This window comes from Gracilinanus agilis, chromosome 3 (genome assembly GCF_016433145.1).
Source record: "Gracilinanus agilis isolate LMUSP501 chromosome 3, AgileGrace, whole genome shotgun sequence".
NCBI classification, from domain to species: Eukaryota; Metazoa; Chordata; class Mammalia; order Didelphimorphia; family Didelphidae; genus Gracilinanus; species Gracilinanus agilis.
Genome location: NC_058132.1, coordinates 293,931,837 through 293,949,693, shown reverse-complemented (window position 1 = coordinate 293,949,693; position 17,857 = coordinate 293,931,837). Strand labels below are relative to the sequence as shown.

General features: G+C 34.4%; 1 non-coding gene across 1 annotated transcript; it reads left to right on the top strand.

The window, feature by feature from the left end:
* Nucleotides 1-7,595: 7,595 nt before the first annotated feature.
* LOC123243326 lies at nucleotides 7,596-7,702 on the top strand. The gene has a single exon (XR_006505874.1). It is a non-coding gene; the product is annotated as a U6 spliceosomal RNA (small nuclear RNA).
* The last annotated feature ends 10,155 nt before the right edge of the window (nucleotides 7,703-17,857 follow it).

The following is a 17,857-nucleotide window of genomic DNA, read 5'->3' as shown; positions in this document are numbered from 1 at the left end:
ATGACAACAAATCAAAAATAAAGGTCCCTAACTTTTTTGTGTCATGAATAATCCATTTAAGTGCACAAAATAAAATACACTGATGAAAGTGATTATATTAAAATAGTGATCTATCTTATTTTAAGTTCTCAGACCCCAGGTTAAGAGTCCTGATCCAGAGGGAAAACCTTCATTGTATTATCTAGATCTAGATCCTCTATGGAGTATTTATGGATGGACAGGGGCAAGAATCATGCAAATGGAAAAGATATAGATGGGTTGTAATCAGCTCCTGTGTGAACTCATATTCACATCATATTCATATAAATAAGATCACTTGTACATAAGTCACTCTGATGAAATAAAAGTTAATTCAGAATGTCTGACAAATCTATGTTGTCAGGCTTATGGTAAACATGTAGCACTTGAAAGCTTACAGTAAGTTATATTCTCAGTGCTTCATATGTAATTGGAATTTTGTGCCTACCAGAAGAACTTCAAAGTTAATGCAAAGGAATGATTGTCTATAAATTGATCCATCCAATAGGCTGCTCTTTCTGGAGATAGAGAGCATCCCAATAGTAGAAGTATTGGGGCATATGACCAACTGTCAGGAGTGCTATAGAAATGAGTCCTGTGGAAGGTCTATTTTAATTAATCTCAAATTTTTCTTAAGATTTGAAGAATTTCAGTAGTGAAAAGCTTGTCAGGGATAACACAATTGGGAAAAATTAGAGGATGTGAGAATTAACTCTTTTTAGTCCAACTTCAAGAAATGAATATTTAAAAAAGTATTTTGGTTCTCTTCTAGCTTAAAGAACTATGTATACATTCCATGGATCCTTAACCAACAAATAAGTCAGTAATCTGTTAATGGGGTTTATGGTCTACTATAAAGCAACATGCTCATTTTTATTTTTTTTCAACCTTGCATCTTAGAATCAATACTGTGTTTGGTTCTAAGACAGAAGAGTAGTAATATATGATAGGCAATGGAGGATAAATGAGTTCACCAGGGTTACACAACTAGACAGTGTCTGAGACCAGATTTGAACCTAGGACCTCCCATCTCTAGGCTTGATTGTCTATCCACTGAGCTACCTAGAACTCCAACATAACTCATTTTTTAACTGTATTTTTAAATTTTTATTTGTTTTTTCAGTTACATGTAGGTACAACTTTTGACAATTGTTTTCTGACATTTTAGGATTTAGATTTTCTCTTTCTCCCCTATGGCCCTGTTATGTCAGTACTTTCATACAATACATATTTCTATATTGCTCATGTTGTAATAGAAGACACATATCACATATATAATAAAAATTTCACAGAAGAAATAAAGTGGAAGATGGCATACTTTGATCTGCCTCAGACTCTAACAGTTCCTTCTTTGTGTGTGAAAAAGATTTTTTATCATATTTGAATTTGTCACAAGAATTTAGTTTTTCTTTCTTTCTTTTTTCTTTTTTTCTTTTTTGGTCAGAGGGGGAAGTGAAAAAGAAGGAAAATAAATGTTTAATTGAAAAAACAAAACAAAAATAAATGAACTGTATTCATGTCCCAACTCTTTGTTAATGTAGCCTTTCTTTGCTACTCAGTTGTGATGAAAGAGAGATAATTTACCACAAGAAAGGTTTTATAGAACCATAGAATCAAAGTTGAAAAAGGACCTCAGAGATCATTTCACCCAACCTGTAATTGGAGAAATGTTTATACTACAACATTCCCAAGAAGTAATCATCCAGGTGGCAACTATGTGACTCAGTGGACTGAGAAGCAGACTGAGACTGGAGCTCCTAGATTTAAGTCTGGCCTCAGACACTTCCTGGCTGTGTAAACATGGGCAAATCACTTTACTCCCATTGCTTAGCCCTCACCATTGTTCTGCCTTAGAACAAATACACGTATTGATTCTAAGACAGAAAGGAAGAGTTTAAGAAGAAAAAGTAATCATTCTCCTCTACTAAAAGACCTACAATGATAAGCAACCTTCTGTCAATTCAACACAGATTTTTTATGTTTTCTCTTGGGGAAATCCATTATACTTTTGGAGAACTCTAAATTTGGAGGTGTTTTTTTATTTTTACTTATGAAGCAGAAAGTTTCCACAGAAATCTTCTTCTTCATCATCTTGGGATAGAAATAGGTGATAGAAATAGGTCTCGACTTTTGAAGGATATACTAGTGAACATAAACTAAAAAAGCTTCAAGTGCAGCAAGGCTGATCAGGAAGATCTGAGTTCAAATCCTGCCTCACAGATGTATTAGTTGTGTGACCCCAGAAAGTCACTTGGTCTCTCTAATCTTCAGTTTCCTTATATATAAAATGAAGGAGTAGGGCTTTATGGCCTCTTAGGTCCCTAACAGTTTTAAACATATATTATTAATGCTGTGGCCACTGCTGCAACAACAACAACAAAAACTTAAGAAAAACACCAAGTGATACCTAAGTCTTGAGCAGCTGATTATCACTTCTGTGATGGTCAGAGATTGAAAAGGGAGCAAGTGATCCTAAGTATTGCTGATACAACTTTTTGAAACTTTAGCCTAGTTGTCAGCCTTCTAAATGTAAAATCCTTGTTCATTGATAAGTAATATGATGATGACAACATGCTACTGGAGCAACTACATTGTAGTAATATTTATATTCTTGCTACTTATGAAACAAGTTGACCAAAGTCTAAATGTAAAGATGGCTCCTTAGAGAAGCAAAAAAAGGAGTAGGCAGTGCATCCAAAGGCAACAAGAAATATAGTCTCAAAGAATAATTGAGCACTCATATTATAAACATTTGCAGATAATAACAGTTTATGTGCCATCATCTATTGTAGAAGATGAAAAGATAGTTATAAATAATTCATTAAACTGCTCCAAATTACTACAAAGGTGAGCATACTACAAAGAGAGAACATTGAAAACAATAAATAAAAAATTATAGATTGATTAAAAAATGAAAGGTCAAAGTTGTGTAAACTATTTAGAACAGTGATAGCAAAACTTTTAGAAACTGAGGGCCCAAACTGCACCCTCAGTCTGCATGTGAGCTGACCCTCTGCCCCAAACAGGGGAGGTAGAAAGCACTCCCATTGGACTTCTGGGCAGAGGGATGAGTGAAGTGAAAAATTACCTCGGGCTTAGTGGAGATGAGGAGGGGAGCAGCCCCCTCCTGTACACATGCCATAGGTTCACCAACACAGATCTAGACACTCCACAAATAAGGGTCCCGAGTACTTTATCCAGAAGAAAATAGGGAAATGCAGGCTATGACAAGTACCAAATAGTATTACATGCCAAATAATGAAATCAGTGATATTGCAATAGAAAGAAAACAATTAGTCACTTATGTGAGAAATATGTCTGAGGCAACTGTCTGGCAGGAATTGCACCATCAAATTGTTAGAGCCAAAATTTATAAGCAACTTCAAATTAGGGAAATAAAAATGAGAAATTTAATGACCTAATGAAATAAACTACTGATGAAAAATATGGGAAATAGTTAAAAGAAAAAATATTAAAACATATTATTACCATTTCTTCTGGAATTTTATCTGATGTAAATAAATCACCACAGTAATGGAAAAAACAAGAAAAAAAAAAACAAAAAAACAGACTACCATCCATCTAAGCCAAGTAATACTCAATATTTCCAAGTGAAACAATATGATAGTCAAGCAAAATATTATTTTAGAGTGCAAGCTTGTTTATGTAGATCCTAAGGAAGAAGAGAGAAGAATGTTAAGAGTAGTATATTAAGGGCATCTACAATCTAGAGATCAATTTTCAAAATATATAAAAAATTAAAGGATAGCAATTGCTTGGAAGAAATCAGTGATGTTATTACTAGCGGGAAAAAAGGCATTCAAATAAACCAATAATTATGGACCCATATGCCTACTCTTCCATCTCTAAAAAAATCTTCATGAGAATAAAACACACATGAATAAGTATTTCTTAATGAAAATAGGAAAAGGGAATAAGTTTTCTACAATAAAATATATGACAATTTTCATCTTGATAGTAGGATAATTTATTGAAAGATGCCAAAAATGTAAGATCTACTGACTTTGCTAAGATATCAGTCCAATTATATACAGAGGAAAAATGAAATGGACAAAGAATAGATATTTGAGCTGGTTCATTGGCACATTTGTTTTATACACAAAGCGGAAAATGAGCTGGGCATAGAACCAAAATGAAGGAAGATAGAAGTTTGGATAACATTTGAGAAACTGTGTGATACTTGTAGGGATGTCAATCTGCTCTTTGTTTTTGTTGTTGTTGTTGTTTTTTCAATCCGCTCTTTGAAAAAAGGGTCCATCTTTTTAATAAGAATAGTTCTCCCCTTTTACTTGACATGAATCCTAGAGTACTGATATGCAAAGAATTAAATTTGTAGATGATCAAAAAATGCAATGAAAAGACATATATTAGATATGAATAATACCAATGAAGAACTATACATCAAATGTTGTATAAAAAGACAGCATTAAAGAGATGTGTAAATTTTAAAAATAAATAGAATGTTCACATACTCAGAGAAATGTATAACTGAAAATAGTTTTAAGAGCTACTCTGGGAGTCATGAAATATCAAGATATATTTAAGAAGGCCCCCAGCATATTGAGAACCCTTTGCCATGGAGGATTCACAGAAAGATATGAACAAGAGTAGCACAGAATGAAATAGGTTTTATGGGCTATACCAGTGATGGCAGACCTATGGCGTGGGTGCCAAAGATAGCATGAAGAGCACTCTCTGTGGGCACATAGCCACCCTCCTTCCCTCCAGAGTTCATTACTAGAAAGGCAGAGGAATTCAGGTGGAGCTGCTCCCCTCCCCCTCTCCACAGTGCCTGATGATATTTTTTTACATCACTTGCCCCTCTGACAAGAAGCCAACTGGAAGCTCACAGTAGGTAAGGTGGGTGGCTCACAGGCAGCAGAGATGGAAGGGAGCAGAGTGCTTGGGCCACTCCCCTTCACCTCTCTACACTCACTGAGTACATTCTTCACTTCATCCACCCCTCTACCCAGCAGCCCAATGGGAGTGCTTTTTCTTTCCCCTGTGTGGGGCAAGGGGCGGGGGAGGGGGAGAGACACACAGGCACTCAGTCTGGGGTTTGGGGGGCCAAGCATGGCACTCCATCTCTAAAGGTTCATCATCACTGGGATTTACCATTAGAAAGTGTAATAAATGAAATTCTCTAGAGTCTGTATATATTAAATTTAAGTTAATTTATTAAATAGCTGCTCAAGAAAATCTAACTAGCCAATGGACTCTCTCAGAGTCCAAACAAATGTCACAGAAACTGAGTTGGCAGAAGGGAGGGGAGATCTCAAGAAACTAAGCAGCTAGACTCAATGAGAAAAGTGAGAGCACATCTAGAAGAGCAGGGCAAAAGAGTGAATAACTAAGTGGGTAGGCTATGTAAGCCATAAAAATAAAGGCTGATTTCTTCTATTGTATGTATATATATATATATATATATATATATATATATATATATATATATATATATATATATATATATCCTTCTGATGTCATTATCCTGTTCCTCCCCCTCAGCCCCCCCCCAGACATCATCTCAGATTGGAAAACAAGCATACAGGAAGTGCTCTCAAAGACCTCAACTCCCTCCCCCCTGACTACTTCATAACAGGATGAGTTGGGTCTCAGAAGGATGCCAACACACTTTTTTCCTCCTTCCTATGTGGCTGGACCACCATGGCAACTAGAACTGATTGAATTCATAATCTCTTAAGAGAGTTCTTATTTACAGATAAATAAGGAGCAGGTTTCCACCCTTTCTGTAACAAAAGCCAGACCAATGATATGCTTTTAAATTGTTACCTTTAAGAAAGGCAAAAGATTCTAGACAAAAGAAGAGAGTACCCAAACCAGTTTCATAGCCTGGAAGAGAGACTATTATGTAGTTTTAAAATCAGACTCTTCTTAGAGCTAAAGTGAAAAAATCAATTAAATATCACTATACAGTATTCATTTTCCATAAGAGTTTGCTCAGATCAAGGAGACCACAGATCCATCAACATATGAAAGTAAGCAGACAGATTAGAAAATAGGCTTAGCTAAACTTTCAAATTCCTCCCTTCCTATCCCTTTTGATAGAGGTAAGAGAAGCCAAAAATGCACCCGTGGACTAGGGCAGAACCTGGCTGCAATTCCCAAGAAACACTAGATCCAAAGCATAAGCACTGATTATAGCTGAGCAAGGACTGTTTCCCTGAAGCAATGTAGCCTGGAGAATCTTTCTGATTGGGGCATGGAAAACCAAACTGCTGGAAAAGAGGAGGATGCTAAGAAGAATGAAAAGAGCTGAATGGCAATAATCAGGACATAAACTGGAGAATCAACAAGAACCTTGACTATTGAAGCAAAGGTAGAGCTTTTTTCAAGGAAGCTAAGCAGCAAGCAATGCCACCCTGACCGTGTCAAGCTTTAGGAACTGGTAGGACATTCAAGCAAGGATTCAAATGTTAGGTTCTAAGGATTCCATTCCTACCCCACCAACATGACTTTTAAGAAACTTATCCACCCTTCATCTATTGGGGATGTGACCTGTTGGAAGGGTTTAAGACTCTGACTACTCTGGGGGCACAGTGGATAAGATTGTGTTTATGGAAAATGTACATAACTTTTATTTTATTTTAGAGTTCATTTCTGTCCAGGAAGAAAAAAAGTAACCATTCCTAAGCTTATTGATTGTGTTGATTTAGTAAGTAAGATGAAACAAATACCTTACACATGAATTAACTCCAGGGTTGCCAACTGTGTGGGCAAAATGAGCCATAGAAGTTATTAATTATCCCTACAGTATCCCTACATGGTCCATCATGTTAAGAGAGCAGAGGATTTAACAATTTAGTTTACATTTACATGGTGCTTAAATCTAATTCTTTTCAACAGTTTATTGATCCTAGTTCTGCCCTCTGGGGTCTAGCAGAATAAGTGAAATTTCTTTGACATTATAACCCTTCAAGTATTTGTGAAGAGATAGCAATTCTTCAAGTACTTAAGGAAAATTATTATGACCCAATCCTTCCCACCATGACTTTTTTCCCTTATCTAGTCTTCCCCAGTTCCTTCAAATTTTGGATAAGAAAAACTTTGAGCAATTATATTATTTTTCACCCCCTCCATATTCGATGGAATTAGCCTTCTGCTTCTATCTTCAAATCACTACAGGAAGTGTTTGTTAAATGGGAAATAAATAAACAAATCATGCTACATGAATGAAATGGAATTATGATGAATATAAAGAGTTCAAAGAAACTTGAAGAAATTCATGTGATCTGGTATAGAGTAAAATAACAGAATTCTGAAAATAATATCAACAAAGACAGCAATATAAATGGAAATAATAATGGAATAAAATTGAATTCTGTTATAATAACCAAAGTTGATTCTAGGGAAAAAATAGAAAAAATGTACTTCTATCCTTTCACAGGAGAAATGAAAGCCTGTGGGTGAGCAATTTTACATGTATTGCCATATGTCATATATTGGTTGATTTTTATTATCCTTCTTAAACTTTTGTTAAAAGGGAGGGATCACTGAATAAGAAAGTAGTAGTGGCATATTTTGAAATAAATGACATAGTGCTCGTTTCGACAGCACATATACTGAAATTGGAACGAATCAGAGAAGATTAGCATGGCCCCTGCCCAAGGATGACTCGCAAATTTGTGAAGCGTTCCATATTTTCAGGGAGGGTAGGAGCATGAATCATGTAACCATGTTAACTTTTCTAAAAAAAAAATATTATTAAACAGTCAAAAAAAACCAAGATACAAATAAATTAATTAATTAATAAAAAATTAAATAAATGACATAAAACCAAAAGATTTAATACTAAAAAAAATGTAAATAACTTTCTTGGATCCTCTAAATATACCTAGTAATTCATTTTAGAAACCCTTATAGAGGATTCCAAATTAGTCATAACTTACCAGTTCATCTCCAAGTTGAATTTGATTTCCTAATAAGTTACAGCAGCCATACACTATCTCCCTTCACCATAGCTCAAAAATATTCATAGTATTCAAGAAGGGAAAATGGGCTGTACCTCAGTCATTAACTTGAATTGTTAGCATCTCAAATCATAAGTGGATACTCAACACATACATGTGTATACACACACATACATACACATGCAACATCAGCCATAAAACTTCATAGAAATAAAATAATAAATCTTTATTGATACCTTCTGTATATAGTTTACAATCTGGAATATCATTCTAAGTCACTCTTGGTGCAACTGCAATCAAATTTGCCACATATATACACTTGTCCTGGAGAGACATCTATTAGAGTACAAAGCTACAAAACTCTCAGTGTTAAAAACCATGCTGACTCCGATCAGCTTTCCCCTCTAGAGACTCCAAAACAATTGAAGCAAGACTTCTTTTCAATTACATATTGGTAGCAATGAGCTAATAAACTGAAGGAAAGGATAAATGTTTTATCTTCTTAAAATTTAAGCGTTATGGGTGTGGGTGGATGGATGGGTGTGTTTAAGCATGAGATACACAAGAGAGAAATACACATATACTACAACCTGTCCAATATTTCAATGAACTCTTTGGCACCATGTGTGATGATTTGGACTCAATCCTGATTACAGTACCTAAAAGCATAGGCAGTAGATCCTGAGTCTGAAACTAGGGGACGATTAGTTGCTTCCATTAGTGGGAGTTTTATGGGTTCAGTAAATGAAGAGGATCTGGTTGAGTGGTTAGTGGGAAATGGGGAATTTGGTATCATAAAATCAGAACTTCTTGCTTATTCGGAACTTTCTCAGGAATCCAGAGGCCAATCTCCTTCCAATCCCAAAGAAATACTACTCTGCTAAAACCTCATGAACCATTTGCTCCCTGCCAGTCTGTGACCAAAAGACCATGCAAGCATTCCTTCTGTGGTGCTGATACTCTTTATCAACCTTCATCTTCAACCAAACAGGCTCCAGTTCCAGGGGACTTTTCTTCCTTGGTATATAACTTAAGGTTTATTTCATGTCCAAGGAAATGATTAGTGATCTTTGGCTTCTTTTCCTATTGATCTTTCCTGTCAAGGCATGCTTTTAATTCTCATGCTGCCATTTAGAATGGAATAGTTGGAACCACAAATAAATCTCATTAGGAAACATTATTTAGGTTAGTTCCCTTTCTCTGTATAGGTGGAATCCATTTTAACCTCAAAGTAGAGTAAAGGTGTGTTGGGATTTTAGATACTAAAAGATATGTGACACTTGATGATATAATAGAAAATAGCATACTATCCAAAAAGGCATGTTCTTGAAAAGATGCATTTATGTTATTTCTTAACTAAATCGTTATGTTCTATGGAATTACATGTTAATTGAAGATGTACTTTATCTTCTTTTTTGACTGTACTTCAAATGTCAGGGACTCTAAAAGTGTATAATTAAATAAACATTTATTGTTATATAGCTACTCTGTGTACTGTTGAATGCTAGGCATTGTCAGAGATACAAAAGTTAGATGACAAAATCACTGTCCTCAAAGATGGCACAGTATTCTATTGGATAAGATACAAAGTAGATAGCTAAGCATAGAACATTTTAAAATGCATTAAGGAGTTGCAAAACAAGGTGTAATATTAGTTAGGCAGGGAGAAAGGAGATTATTACTCATTGTGGGAAGAGTGGTAAAGGGATCAAAGGTTAAAGTAGAAGATGGCATACAAAGTGGACATCAAAATGTAAGCAGGAATTTAAAAAGTGAAGAACCAGGGAGCAGCCACATGGCTCAGTAGATTGAGAGCCAGGCCTAAAATTAGGAGGTCTTAGGTTCAAATCTGACCTCAGCTGTGTGACCCTGCACAAGTCCCTTAACCCCCATTGCCTAGTCCTTACCTCTCTTCTGCCTTGGAACCAATACACAGTGTTGATTCCAAGATGGAAGGTAAGCATTAAAAAAAATATTTAAGTGAAGAAGTAAAAGGAAAATATTCAACAAATAGTAATATTATGAGAGTATTCCAAAAAAGATACTAGGTTGACAAGTTTGGCTGGAACACATAAGTGGATAGGTAGAGTGCAGAAGACCTTAACTGTCAGGGAGAAGAATTTGAATTATTTAATTATTAGGCGATAGGAATCTACTGAACATTTTTTAACAGAGTAATGACATGAGGAAAAACATAAATAAGAAAAAAAAATATTTTGAATGTTGCAGGATTGCAGAGAAGAATGTAGGCTTTTTTGTAGTTCAGAAGAATAGTGTCAACTTTCTTTAAAAGCACAGAATGATTCATCAAATGTACACCAGCATCTTTCACTTTGCTTGAGTTCAAGTAAAAGTCACAGTTGCCAATCAATCATGCTATAACAATTCCACCTCACAATCAGATTGGGAATAATCAGGTGGGAATATTCCTATTCTAAAGGAAACATATTGGAAGGGATCCTACCTTAAGTGTGCTGAGATTGTCACCTCAACTTTTCCTAGATAAAGATCATCTAAAACAGTTCAGAATCACACTCCTAGGTAACTTGTGGCTTTTTTTCTTTTGTGGGGAGTTACAGGCTTAAGGACTTATCAGACAATGATACCTTAATTCAAAACTCAGTTGCAGTCCCAAGAGCTTTTACTTCCAATGGCAAGTTTCACTAGCCACAGCTCTAGGGCTGAATACAATGAAACTTACTGTCATAGAGTAAACAATATTAAAAGTTTACTTGGGCTCACATACATATGAGTTTTCATTTAGTTTCTTCTTTTCTTAATTAAAAATTTATCCTGGCATAAAAATCAGTCACTAAAAAGCATTTCTGTATTATAAGAAAACATTTTTATTCTCGGTAATCCAATTTCATGTTTAGAAATTCCTTAACCCAAGAAATCTCTTTTAGCAGGGCTAATGACCTTAATCACAGAGATTGAAAACTTGTAGATACAAGAATTCTGCATGGTTTTTCCTTTTAGCTTTTCCAACTAGTTATTACCAATTTTTTTTTTTGTTTTCTCTTTTCCCAGTATTTTTTCCAGTCCTTCCTGAGTCACAACTCAATGATGGAACTAATACGATTTCCCCCATACTATTACAATTCATCTATCTGGGAATTCTTAGGTCTCCGACTTCACCTCCCATTACCCTTAAAAAGTTTCTAGTTTAGTAGTGGAGAAACAAAGCAGTTCTAAAAAATTAATCAAACAAATCACAAAACAAGTAGAAATTTACAAAATTAACCTTAACTCAGAACTTATTTTAGCATTTTAAAGTATTCAAACTTTTTATCCTCAAACCTACTATTTAAAGGAGATTACTTTTCTCTTTCTGCCTTAACTCCTCACTGCTCCTACTTACTTAGAATTTACATATAACATTTACCCCAATGGACTTTAATTAAGAGTTACTTAACTCTCAAATGGACTTTGATTAAAGTACCTTATCAATCTGTTTCTTTCATATTCTAATCAAGTACTTCTCACCTACTTCTACTTGATTTCACCATCATAATTCAAATAAACTTTACCTCACTAATTATTTTTACTTTTGAACTGTATCCAATTAAATACTTTCAAGATTTCAACATCAGGGCATCAAAAGAGCTTAAGTGATTTCACAGAAAAAAACAGTGTTATCTATTACATTTCTAAGTGAACAGTTCCAAACAATTTAAATCTTTCCTTCACTATTTAAAGCTACAACATATAGTCAATGACCTAAAAGAATCTGGATTTTAAAAAGAATATATCATCTGAACACTAGATCCAATAGAGAGCCTTATCAAATTCATATCAGGCATTAATTTTATCCATAGTACAATTTGATAATATAAAATAACTTTTCATAACATCACATAATTAATGAAATTCCTGATATATAAATTTTATACCAATCACATTGAAAACTTCATATAGAATTTTCCAGTATGTGACTTTTATATTAAAAAAATAAAATAACAAGGCAAATACACAATGTACATTGTATCCCAGGTTCTGTGTTAAATAATTCACAATTGCCAGTGTCAATCACATATTAAGTTTTAATCTATCCCAATTAGCCCACTTTTTAGGAGTACATAATTAAATTTAGTTCAGAACTTATTTTCAGAAAGAACTAAATGCTTTTAGGGCAGTCCTAACTCACTGTAGTTTCTACTTTATATTACCTTCAAATCAAAAGGTAATTTTCAATACCATTGTTCCCAATAATATTAACATATGAAATTCCACATTTCCTAAAGGTAAAATTTCCATCATTCTCCTTTCAATAATATTTATTCCAATAGCATTTCAAACTGATAGATCTTCAATCTTTAGTTTAGTCATTCCCTTCCTTATTATATTAGCATATAACTATTAACTTTTGATTTTGCCAGTTGCACTATTCAGTATGAAATGGAAACACCAAAAATTCTTTAAGATGCCTTTTTTAGCAAATATAAAAATTCTTTAAAGAGCAAGTAAGTTCTGAAAATTTCTCAATGGGAGTATGGGAGAGAATTTTCCTAAGTAAACAGCATATACAATTTCAGTAGCATACTTAAGCAAACTTCTCTGTTTTTAGGGGAGGAGACAAAAAAATTCTTAAGAATTTAAATATATAAGCCATATAATTTGCAGTAAAATTTCTTATTAATACAGGAAAAATTCTTACTTAGCTTCAAAATTTGGATGCATCCAAGTAAGTGTCCTAATATAACATTTATTTTTAGTTTTAATCCCAAATTTATAGTTTTCTTAAATATTTCTGCTTACTCAGAAAAATAACCTTGCTTTTTTGACTATTAAAACAATAAATCTAGCATTTTCATGGACAGTCTATATTTCTCCTTTCTAAAAGAAATATCAACTCAAAACTCACTACATGATACCTCCAGTTTTACAAAAATCACTTAAAGAATGATTTAGGGATTTACATTTTACACATAAGTTCTTTTTAACCCTTTATCTCTCTCTTACTCTCTTGTCCTCCAAACATTCTCAGCATTCAGGAAGGCAAGAAAGGAGCAAAAGAAGTTCTAAAAACACATCATAAAATACACAGGTGCTTTCGTTCTAAAATCCTAGCTCCTGCACACAGATTTACAAAGAAATACATGAAACAATTAACATTCTTCCAAGTCCTACTTGCTTCATTTACTGTCTCTTCAAAAAAGTTTCACTGGCTGTTTCCACAAGCTAAAATAAATTCACACACAGATGCAGCAGAGAGACATAGACAGATACATAGAACAGATACAAAACTTCTTTTTTGGGGGGGGAGGAATCAAATTTTAAAAATATTCATTTCAGGAACTAAATGTAGAATTAAATTTTAAAACTGGCTATGTTTTAAACAATTTCATCTTAATCAGAGATTCCCCCTTTTGTGGCCAATAATGACGAGGATTGTTTTTATTATCCATCATTAAAACTATTAAGACATAAAAAGAATCCTCATGTTGAAAAATAACAAAACATTTTCTTACCTTTTGACATTTCTGAATGATGACCTTTCCAAAGGTTCATAAACCAATGCATTTGTCTTGCCACATGTTCCTTTGATAACTTCTCTTGCTAACCAAGTTCTCCTTTACCAAAGGGAATAATTCAAAGCAATAAACCAGTAGAGCTCTCCCAAGAAGAGATGGACAAATATTTTTCTCCAATGATAACACCAAGAATTCATTCCCTCAAAAGAAAAAAAATGGGAGCTTTGGGAATCAAAATTGGAGAAGGGACAGATCACTCATGGCTATCTGGAGAGATCCAGACAGAATTGAAGTGAAAAGGGGCCTCTTAAGGTAATATATTTCAGCTGGATCCTAAAAGGCAGGAGAGATATCCTTTTTCTAATCCCACTGCTGCCACCATTATTGTCAGCCTTAAAACCAAACAAGCATACACCTCTATATCAAAGATGTTCATTTCCATTGAGAATTCAAAAACACACAAATGGGGACTGGGGGTTGAATAGATTCAAGCCCCTCAACTCTCAGAAGACAGGAGAAGGGTATAGGTTTATAAAGTGCTTTGAGATAAAGGGGAGGGGTGCTTTCTATGATTGGGCAACATGGAGAAACTTCTGCCCAGCACAAGAAATATACTGTCAATCTTTTGGATTGTACTAGGAAGTAACTTCAATAAAATAGAAGAAAGCATGAGCATTGTTCAGGGTATACTGACCTTTTTCAGCCAGAATATTGCAAAGTTATTTCCAGGCATACATCACCATTCCATAATCCTGTTGTTCCAAAGTAATTATAAACATCACAAAAGCCATTAGAAACCTGTTAACCTTTGACATTTCACAATGGTAATTAGGACTTTATATTAAGATAATAGAGATAGGGATGGTGTGCTTAATTGTACTCAAGGAAATTGTTTTTACTTCCCTAAAAGAAAAAGAAATCTAATAAAACAAATATGACATTTATAATTCTATCTATCTGCTTCCCAATTTGAAGTAAAAAATAAATAAACATTTTCAACATAATTTCTCCCTTGAGTTTATTGCTTTATGTCTAAGTCACCATTGCACTTCCTTTTTGAAATAGTTGTAAATAATGTGTCCCTCTAGTGGGGTCTTGCTGACTAGTAATAGATCACTAGTCCTTCTCTATGGCAACCAAAATTCCAAAAGAGGATACCCAAAGCTTGGATCTTCAAACAGAAGGTGATTCAGGGTACTTCTATCCAAAGCTGTGATGGTAAGGACACAGGAAAAACCTAATGCCTCCCCAAACATCTTTTTCCTTACGTTTTCAGATAAGTACTAAAGAGGATGAGAATTACTGATCCTCTGATTAATCTGGGATATTGATTAATAACTATGGTAATTGTATTTTATAGATTATGTAGCAAATTGAATGAAATGTATTTAGCCTTCTAAATACAATCAATACATTTCTAAATAATTCTTCCTCAGGAAGTCACAGTTATAGAAGAAAACTATGGCCCATGCAGGTGGCATTACAGAGACATATAATAAATTAGAAAAGATATCCAATGGAAATGCTGCAAGTGCCACCAAAAACAAACAAACCAACAACCGACAAAGAAAAATCTTTTCTGTTCCCCAACTGTCTCTTTCAGATACATTTTCCTATACTTAAATATATCAGTGTATCAGTGATCTCAGTGCCATATTCAAATCCTCCATCAATGCAGATTATAACTCCTTCACATCTTCTTGTCTTGTTTGATACTTCATTTCTTTTCTAAAAACCATGCAGAACATCTAGGATATAGGAAGACACTACCACTACAACTACCAATGGTGCCTTTTCCCTCTTTCTTTACTGTCATCCCCTCCTTCAGATAAGGTTACCAGGACCTATGTAGGCTGTTTTGACTGATCGTATTTCTTAGATCATACTACCCTAGGAGTTACTAACTATATTCCTTTCAGAGAAAGAGAGAACCACTAGGAATTATTATCTATCTGCCTCTGACTCCTAATATCCTTCAGAAGGCATCACCATCTGGACAATAGATCTTCAGCAACATCATCTGACCTACAGACATGGCCTAAGGACTTTAGAAGAAAGGTAAGGGCTAGACAATTAGAGTTACATGACATGCCCTGAGGTACACAAAGAGGAAGTGTGAATCCAGGACCTCTAATCTTTAGGCTTGGCTCTATATCCAATGAGTCACCTAGCTGCCCATGAATTTTTTTAAACCCTTACCTTCAATACTTTGTATTGGCTCCAAGGCAGAAGAGTGGTAAGAGCTAGACAATGGGGGTTAAATGACTTGTCCAGGGTCACACAGCTGGGATGTATCTGAACCTAGGACCTCCCATCTCTAGGCTTGGCTCTCAATCCACTGAGCTACCCAGCTGCCCCCCCCCCGAATCTTTAATGTCATATCTATCTTAACTAGAATGTGAACTCCTGAGGACAGGGAATGTCTCACATTTTTCTATTTTTATTCTCAGTATTTAGTACAATGCATTACACGTAACAAATATGTAATAAATGATGTTTTCATGCTTTCATAAATTTTCTTCAAGAATTCAATCCAATGCAATAGAGCCTTTCCTTATTTATTCATTCCTTCTTTTGTTTATTTATTTGTTAATGCTATTTCATGGATACTACTATGGCAAATTGCCAATTCACCTGTTTTTCCACATTTGACTCACTTTCCTGCTTGACTTACCATAAGGATAATTTTCCCATTTCCTATTCATATAAGATACCTTCTCATCCACTTCTCAATTGAAAGTTACCACTGCTATTATGATCAGAAAGCACTATAGTTTCCATTTGACCCTATGATACCTCTTCTAGGCACATGACTGAAAAAAAAGATTAAAATCTAATAAAAGAACCATAGATACAAAAAAATATATTTTTGTTAAGCAAAGAAGTTGGAAAATTGGTTGTCCAGAAATTGGTATATAAATACAATATGTGAAGATAATACAATATGACTAAGCCAAAAAATAAATTTTGAAAAACATGAATTTAGAGAAATCTGAGATTTCTATGAAGTGAAATGAGCAAGAGCCAGTAGAACAATTTGCCCCTTGACCACAATGTTGTAAAGAAACATAATTTTTAAATATTTCAGAACTCTGCTGAGTGAAATAACAAGTTATAAGTTTTGACAACTTATGACTAAGCAGGCTTCCTGTCTCTTAGTAGACAGTTAACAAAATAAAGATACAGAAAGAAAAATGCATTTACAGATACATCCTATGTGTAGGTTTGTTTTGCTTGACTAATTGGTTATAAAGCTTTTTGTTCTGACAAGATCAAAGTAGATGATTAGCAATGGGAGTGATACAACAAAAAAGGGGAAAAAAGAAAAGATATTAATGAATATCATATTCATTAAGGAAGATATCATAAGGAAGTTCTCTAGGAGTCTTTTGATGTTATCATATTGAATTTAATATGTATTTAGTTTCTTTTAAAAATCAAAATATATATGATTCATAACTTCATGTGTAATACTTTTTTCTGTTCATTCATAATTGAATTGTTCATGATTTATTTCACAATTAAAAAGAAGAAATTTAAATGAAATAAATGAAAAATTAAATTAATACATTCTTAATTCAAATCTTGAATGGGAAATTGAAAAAGGAAGCTATTGATCCTATCACCATTTCTTATGTGAGCTACTACAAAAAGAGGCAAAAGGGCCCCAAAATTTCCTCAGCCTGGAAATGTTTAATCCTATTTTTCTTAATTATTAAAACCCTTACCTTCCGTCTTGGAGTCAATACTGTATATTGGCTCCAAGGCAGAAGAGTGGTAAGGGCTAGGCAATGGGGGGTCAAGTGACTTGCCCAGAGTCACATAGCTGGGAAGTGTCTGAGGCCAGATTTGAACCTAGGACCTCCCGTCTCTAGGTCCGGCTCTCAATCCACTGAGCTATCCAGCTGTCCCCTTAATCCTTTTGATAAGTCAAGAAATAAAATAGCCAAAAGAAATAATGCTTTTGAATGCAAGATCATTTGTAAAACATCATGAAAGAAGATAACACAAGAATGGTATATTTGAGAAAGAGAACCGAATTTGGAGCCAAAGATCCTTGGTCAAAAATCAAGTCTTGAAATTTTGAGTAAGCATGTCTTCTCTGGAACTCTTTCCTCACAAATAAAATGAGGGAGTATAGTTCTAAAGCCATGAAATTGGCACAAGCCAATGCACAGGTTTGCAACAGAATCAGAATTCTGCACTATTTCTCTCTCCCTCTTCCAAGGAAAACCAAAAGGCAAACATTGGCTCTGACTAGAACAAAAATCAGACATAACTGAAAAAGTGAGTGAACTGCAGCAGGATTCCAGCCACAATATTGGGAGTGTGTGGGGTTCTAATAAGTTTCAAAAAAGAACCCTTTATCCATCTGGAGCCAGTTGTCTTCCAAGAGAAGTAAATAAGGCAAGAGAC